We start from the raw sequence: 7,907 nt of genomic DNA on the forward strand, positions 1-7,907 counted from the left end.
CGTGCCCAAGATCCCGAGAGGAGAATGGAGGAGAAGGGATTGCGGCGTGGCCATCCCCCCTGGGGGGTGATTTCCTGCTTTCTATCTCTCTGTCTCTCTCTGTCTGTCTGGCGAGCGCACGCGCCCTATAGCAAAAACCTCTCCAAAAAAAAAAAAAAGTCAATCAGTAGAAGAGCTGGGATTCAAACAAGGGTTTGACTCCTTAGTACATCTAGTTAACTATGACATTATGTTTCCAGTTTTTCTGTCCAGGACACACTACGCTTTTCCATTAATTGAAATCTCATGTTAAATATCTCAGTAATGTCTTATCTGTCTTTTCATATGGGCCCTAAATATTTGAATAGAAAATGTCAGTATTTGTTCACTTGTTTATAAAGGAACTTTTAATGCTGCTTGGAACTGTTCTTTGTTCTTTGCACGATTTAGGGATGTACTTATAATGTAAGTCTTATTTGCTGTAAGCAATTTATTTGCTCTAATTATACTTGATTCTTTATCCTTTGGCCTTTATCGAAGTAGGAAAACGTAAAAGTTAAGTCCTAGGAAAGGTTACAGGTCAGCTACAGAAAATGGGTGCACAGTATCTGAGTTGAAAGCTCACCAGGTCCTTCCAGGAAGGCTCAGGACTCAAACAGATCAAATGTTTTATCATAACTTTGCTAATCTCTTTTAGATGTTATAAGATGCTAAGACAATGAGGTTCACCTGGGAACCTTTAACCCTTGCATAGGGGACCAGCAGGTGGTATAATGGTTATGTCATTGGACTCCCATGTAGTTGACTGCAGTTTGGGGTCCTGGAACCAGTAGCTTAAAACTCACACCGAGCATGTGTGCATACGTGCCCAAAATCCTGAAAGGAGAATGGATGAGAGGAAATTGCAGCGTGCACATCCCTCGGGAGGTGGGGGGTGATTTCTCACTTTCTGTTTCTCTCTCTCTCTGTCTCTGTCAAGAGCATACGCCCTATAGCAAAAAAAAAATCTCTCTTAAAAACAAAAATTTGCATAGGATACAAGGTGGTTTGGAGAGTCCTGGAAGCCCATATGTGGATTCCTATGTCCATAGAAGATAAAACTTGAGTCTATAGTACTCACTGACATCTCGAGATGTGTTGGATTGTCACGAAAGGCATGACTCATTTAAAGTACGTCACGACTTCTCCAACAGCCCAATATTAATATATACAACTTCTTTTCAACTTCACAATGGACGGAGGGTGGAGTAGGATTCTTAAGAAGTGCTGACAACAGTTTAACTAGAAGACTAAACCGAAAATAGTTTTACAGGGACATGGCAAAGATGTGTATGTAGGCCTTCACACACAAGTCTCAAGGAAATGTTTTGACTAGCCCTTTGGTTTTCTTCCTTTGTGCATGAGTTTCTTTAGCAATGAAAAAAAAAAAAACTTTAAATAAATCTCTGATCCAACATGACTATGAACTTTAATAAAAGAAGAGAATTATGCATATTACCAGAAATACCGAGACCCAGCCTAAAATAGATGGACAGTCTGTAAAAAAAAAAAGAAAAGGAAAAGCTCACTTGTTCAGGCTCCAAGCCCAGGCAATTAGTTCTGTTACTGCAGCAAAAAGTAGAAAAGGGGGAAAAAATATGCTGTCAAATGTATGTGCCTGGAGTGGGACTGGAAAAGGCTTAGGAGTTGTATTTGACCCACCAATCCAATACTGAGAACGGCAGAAAAGGCATTTTCAACATGTTTGCTGCCATTACTGATGTGACTCACAGTCTTTAAAACTTAGTATTTGGTAAATAATAATCTTGTTTATTTACATTCTATTTTATCCCATGTAAGATATAAAGTGGATTCTATAGATATATATCCCCCCCAAAAAGAAAATTACAGTTGAATAAAATAAATAAGCCAAATGGAGAACTAAGTGAAAAATGTCGAGTTAAAACAGACATGAGAAACTGCACGCTATATATGTTCTGCATATCTGACTCGGATGCTATTCATTGCTATGACACAAGGGCTAGTACTTGAACCTTAAGTTTTGTTTAGTTTGCTTTGTTTTGTTTTAGAGAGATTTTTGCTATAGGGTGTGTGCACTCGCTGGAGAGACAGAGAGAGACAGTGAGGAAGCATCTCCCAGGGAGGATGGCCATGCCTCCAACCCTTCTCCTCTATTCTCTTCTCAGGAGTTTGGCCATGCATGCAGACACATTTGGGGTGAGCCTGAAGCCTCCAGGTCTAGGACTTAAACCACAGTTGGCCAGGTGGGAGTCCAGCAGTTTAACCACTCTGCCACCTACTGACCTGAGCCATAAGTGTTATTCTATCAAAACAAGGAGTGTATTTATAATTGCGTAAAAGAAAAACAAGTCTTTTGTTTCTGTAACATTGCTGAGAGAAAATGCCGCATGTGTTCTCCTAAATAGAACCTGGTAAACAATGGGAAGAAGATCCTCAACTTTTGTAGAGCCAGGAGCTTTGTAGAGTTATGACTTCGAGTCACTGGAGCGCAGATTTCAAGGAAGGGCAGACAAACACTTGTTTCATCACTGCAGACTGCTGTCTGACTGTGCCCCTCTTTTCTCACAGGGACAGCTTTGTGTGCACCTCAGTAGAAAGAGGTCTGTATCCATCTCACAAAGCCCTGCCCATAGCTGAGGTTTTGGTTATGAGAACCACCATATATTATTTTAACATATTTCTCAGAAAGCCAACGAATGTTTAGCAGAGATTAGTGATGTAGTAGCTGTCAGCTCCCTACACACTTTCGATAGGCCCTCGGTCTAAGAAACTCAGACTGGCAATGTTTATTCTTTAAGAATTATTTATTGATTTTCTTTCTTTCTTTCTTTCTTTCTTTCTTTCTTTCTTTCTTTCTTTCTTTCTTTCTTTCTTTCTTTCTTTAGAGAGACAGAGAGAAAGGAAAATGAGAAAACAAGCCACAAGGTTCAGGACTTGAACCATGGTTGGTCACATGAGAGTCTAGCACCCTAGTCACCATGCTACCTGCTGGCCCAAGAATGGCAATTTTTCAAGGCAGTGAATGTCTAATAAACTAATAGGGTTACAATTTATGGGAGAGTGAAAGGTGTTTCATAAAAAAAAAAAAAAAAAAGCTTGGGGCCGGCAAGCTGTGGATTACCACAGTTCAAGTCCCAAACCCAGTGGCTTAAAAATTTTGTTGGGTGTGTGAGTATATATGCCCAAAATCCCAAAAGGCGATTGGATAGGAGATTGGAGCATGGTTATCCCCAGGGTGTGATTTCTAACTTTTCCCACTCTGTCTCTCTCAGCAAGTGCATGAGCCCTATGGCAAAAGCCTGGGTGGGGGGGGGGGGGGAATCAGAGAGGGAGGCCTCACTCACACTGCTAACAGGATAAGATACAGGTAGGAGTGAGACCTCACCATCTTTGATCCAGTCTGTTGGTGGGAAATCTCCAGATGCTAAATTAAGTTAAAGGTCTTGGTTTTGGTCTTTAAATGAAGTATTTCCCAGATTTTATTAGTATGTCATTTTTTGTCATTTCTGCAACATTTACATATCATTTAAAATGTTGTTAATATTCTTCCTGAAATGGACTTTTAAATTTTATTCATCCTACCTAAGCAAAAGTACTTGTGATATCACACCTGTGCAAGATATCTTTTTGTAATATACACTAAATAAATATGTATATAATTTTTCACATTACTCCACAACCACCTCAAATTGCCTCTCACATCATATGCTATAGAAATCACAACTTACAGACTATGAAAGCATGTTTAGATGAAGTGTGGCAGTGGTTTAAAACTTGAAGCACTGGAAACAGAGTACCAGGATTCAAGTCTCAATCCTCTTCCTTATTAGCTGTGAGACACTGAATGAGTCATTTCATCTTTCGATGCCTCAGTATCCTCATCTGCAAAATGAGAGTGATATTACCAATACTCTTGTCACAAGATTGTAAAAACTAAATGGATTCATTTCCATAAAGTGACCCTATCAGAGCTTGACATACAGTAACTACTATAGGCTACGTGCCATAGAGAGACAGAAAAAGGGAGGGAAAATAAGAAAGCACCCTCCAGAGGGCACGGCATGCTGCAATCCCTTCTCCTCTTTTCTCCTCTCAGGATTTTGGGGCACACATGCACATGTGCCTGGCATGTTTTTCAAGTCACCGAGTCCAGGATTCAAACTACATAGTCAGCTCTGTGGGATCCAGCTCCCCTAACCACCTCACGGCTGCTGGTTTGCTATGTGCCTTTATAATTAGAACACAGTGAATAAGACAGCCCTTGCTCCAGAGAGGTCCAGGCTATTGATGCCGTAGAGCTGCGGAGAAGTCAGCTCTTTGAGTAATCCCAAGAATTGATTCCTTTTTGTTTCTCTCTCCTAACTCATACCTGAAATGACTGGTAGTGGTAGTTGCCATTGCTGTCAGATTTGAAGGACAAATTTCTCTCTTCACACATGATCTATTACATCTAAATTTTCTGGGTTAATAAAAATATTTATAACAAGATTTTAAACTTTTATTTTCCCTTGCTATTTGTTATTTGATGGTGAATTGGCAGATATAAAGGAAACAGAGATCAAGAGAGGACAAAAGACAGAACAAGGTGAGGGCAAAAGGCCAGGCCTAACAACTTCTGGAAATCTAGTTGGCAAGTTTTCAAAAGTTGTTACAATGTTAAAGTCAAATTGAAAGTGGCCACCTGGGTAGTAGAATCAACTTTATTTTTTTCCTCATTGCTCTTCTCCATTTACTAACTTTTTTACAATGAACACAAATTGGTTAATAATTTAAAAAGAGAGGTTGTGGTTTTTTTTCAATTAATAAAATGTGACACTGAAAAACTCCAAATAATAATGTGTTCAGGAACAGTGGGATTCAAATGAATAGTAATTGAATACATGGCAGAGGAGAAAAAGTGTGACAGGATAAAATTGTATCTTATTCACTCATAAAAGACCACCAAGAATCTCAGATGCTTAACTGTACAGGACCCATGGCATCCACACAATGTTCTCAGTTTTCTCCAAGTCCTCAATGGTTCACGTTGCTTGGGAAGTAGAGATTCATCATGTGGCCATAGTTCACAAGTGGGAGGCCAGGGGTAAACACCACGTATCCTTAAAGGCTCGCCTTTGTTCTGACAGCATGCATGCGTATGGGCTTTGACCAGAGTGTTTAGTTCCCTTGGGAGGTTTTACTTATTCAGGGAGTCAAGAACCTGGGGCCAGTGAGTACCAGCACATGAGGATCGACTGGGCTCTTCCTCACTTACAAAGTTTTCATGTTCCAAGAGGTAGCATGGTGGTATTTTTTTTTTAACCCCTAAATCTGGGTTTCCATAGAAATTAGGTTATGATTGTTTTATAGGATTCTAGGTTTTCAAAGATATTTTGCATCCTTTTTCTCATTTAAATCTGGTATAGACTTACTAAGTTTTGTTTTCTTGGTCTCTCTTGCTCTAAAGAGGACTATTTGGCCAGCTGCTGTCATGGTGGTAAAGGTGGCTAGATCACACGCGGCTGACACAGTTCGAGTCCTGGACCCAGCAGCTTAAGAAAACACACCAGGTGCATGTATGCGCATACCCAAAATCCCAAGAGGAGAATGGAGAAGAAGGGACTGTGGTGTAGCATCCCCCAGGTGGTGCTTTGTTGCTTTCCCTCTCCCTTTGCTGCTCTCTGGTGAACACATGTATCCTGTAGGAAACCAAGAAAGAGAGAGAGAGAGAGAGAGAGGAGTAATGAAGGTTTTCTTCTGGCTTCTGGAGAGGTATATTAAATCTCCCACTATGAAGGCCAGCAGGTGACATGGTGGTTAAGGTGTTGGACTTCCACATGGCTGACCACAGTTTGAGTCCTGAATCTAGTGGCTTAAAAGTCACACTGGGAACAAATGCGTGCATGCCCAGAATCCCAGGAGGACAATAGAGGAGAAAGGATTATGACATAGCCATCTCCCCTGGGGATGCCTCCCTCTCATGTCTCTCTCTCTCCTCCTCGGCAAGCACACATCCCTTAATGGCAATAATCTTAAAGACAAATAAATGAATACGTAAATAAATAAATAAATGCCCACTATGATTTAGAATTTGCTGATCTCTCCCTGGTGGCATCATTTTTTTTTCTTTATAAATATCTTTCACATCTCTATTTCTAGGTACATATTTCTTAGAATTTCTTGGATTACCTCTATCGTGACATAGAATGTCTCTCTTTAGTCCTTGTCTCAGTGCTCACTTGGGAGGTTCAAGTCCAAGGTTGTGCAGGTGAGGGAGAACAGGGGATGAGATAAGGAAAAAAGCAAGGCCATGGGAATTAAAGGCAAAGAATAAGCACTTCTCCACTAGCTTAGAAAGCACAGTGCTTTGCTGAGCACAGACGTGTTCCCTAGCACGGGGATCTTTCCCCACAAGAGCTGCAAGAACAGAAAGGATAGAGAATTTTTCTGCCTGGCTCCCACCTCTCTCTCACTTACCTTTAATTGAATTTCATCAAAGTGAGACCTAATTCCCCAACATTTCGCTGAGTGCCATTGGCCCTTCAGAGGCTCCTGGAAGCCAGCTCCAATGCCTGAAATGTGGGCTTTCATTCGAATCGAATGGAGCAGAGTGGGGGTGTGCAGGGAAGAACCAATCAGGAGAACAGAGGAAGCCACTGAGAGAAACTGAGACAGTAGATGAGGCTCGTGCCTGCTAGATCCCGATGATGCGTGTTCTCATTTAATAACAACACTCTTAAACCAATGCTATCAAAATTGATGCCCCGAGGAAAGACTGACAAACTCAAAGTGATTTTAATAAATGTGTGTGAAGAGCTCCTACCTTACCCCAGTTATTATGCTAGGGATAGATTCCCTGCCTGCCATGAAAGGAAAGAGACATGTTTCTGAGCCTCATGAGAGTCAGGGAGTCTCTGGAGGAAAGATGTTGGACCTAGATAGACCTGGGTTTGACCTTTTGTTCTGCTCCTTATGCGTAATGAATTTGAACAAAATATGTAAATTTCTAAGCCTTAGTTTCCTGGGGATAATAATAATAATAATGCTTGTTGCTTTATTAAATGGTACCAGATTGAAGTGAAATAACAATTTTTAAGTAGCCAGTACATTTTATTAATGCTAAATAGTCTTTCTTTTTCACTGGCTTAAATCTAGGTGTCAATACAGATAACTATAAAAATAGCTGTTGTCGTCAAAGGACAGACCAAAAAAACATGAAGGACAGGGAAGGGAATGGATAGTTCCAGCCAAGGAAGCTTGGGGAAGGTTTCCACATCTTTTCTCCAACCCAACTCCCTTGACTTTAAAGGCATTAGAATTTGGTAGAAAATAGACTTATTATATAAATTCCAATCAAGTTTGAGGGCTTTGTACCATCCTAATGTTTTGTACCTCCACCCCACTGAAGTTTATTTCACAAAAATAAATATCTCATCAAAATCATCCTCCATGAGAGTATACTCATTGGGGCCAGCTGGTGGTGTGGTGATTAAGGCAACTGTACTCTCACTTGGACGACTGCAGTTCGAGTCCCAGATCCGGTGGCTTAAAACTCGCTCTGGGCACGTGTGTGTGCGTGAACAAAATTCTGACAGGAAAGTGGAGGAAAAGGGATTATAGTATGGCCATTTCCCCTTAGGGGGTGATTTTTCACTTTTCCTCTCTCTCTCTGTCTCTCTCCTCTCTGGCAAGTGCATGTATCCTAAGGCAAAAATTAAATATATATATATATATATACATATATATATATATATATTCACTGAGATGAGTTGCTCAAGATTTTCTGGCTTTTAGGGTGGGTCTCCTTCTCCACTTTTAGACCGGTAGGCTCTTAGTAGCTAGGTTGTTTCCATAACAGCTTTCCAACTGAGCGATGAGGTTATCTTGTAGGTATCAGGAGTTTGTTGTCAGTGACTTTGTTCAGAAAC

The 7,907-nt window shown here is 40.6% G+C and overlaps 1 pseudogene; it reads right to left on the reverse strand.

Moving 5' to 3' along the window:
- The window catches only part of LOC102479008 (ubiquitin-like domain-containing CTD phosphatase 1 pseudogene), a 27,011-nt pseudogene extending 22,573 nt beyond the window's left edge, over nt 1-4,438 (reverse strand).
- Between the last annotated feature and the right edge of the window lie 3,469 nt (nt 4,439-7,907).

The sequence above is a fragment of the Tupaia chinensis genome, unplaced genomic scaffold (genome assembly GCF_000334495.1).
Source record: "Tupaia chinensis unplaced genomic scaffold, TupChi_1.0 Scaffold144010_1, whole genome shotgun sequence".
Classification (NCBI taxonomy): domain Eukaryota; kingdom Metazoa; phylum Chordata; class Mammalia; order Scandentia; family Tupaiidae; genus Tupaia; species Tupaia belangeri.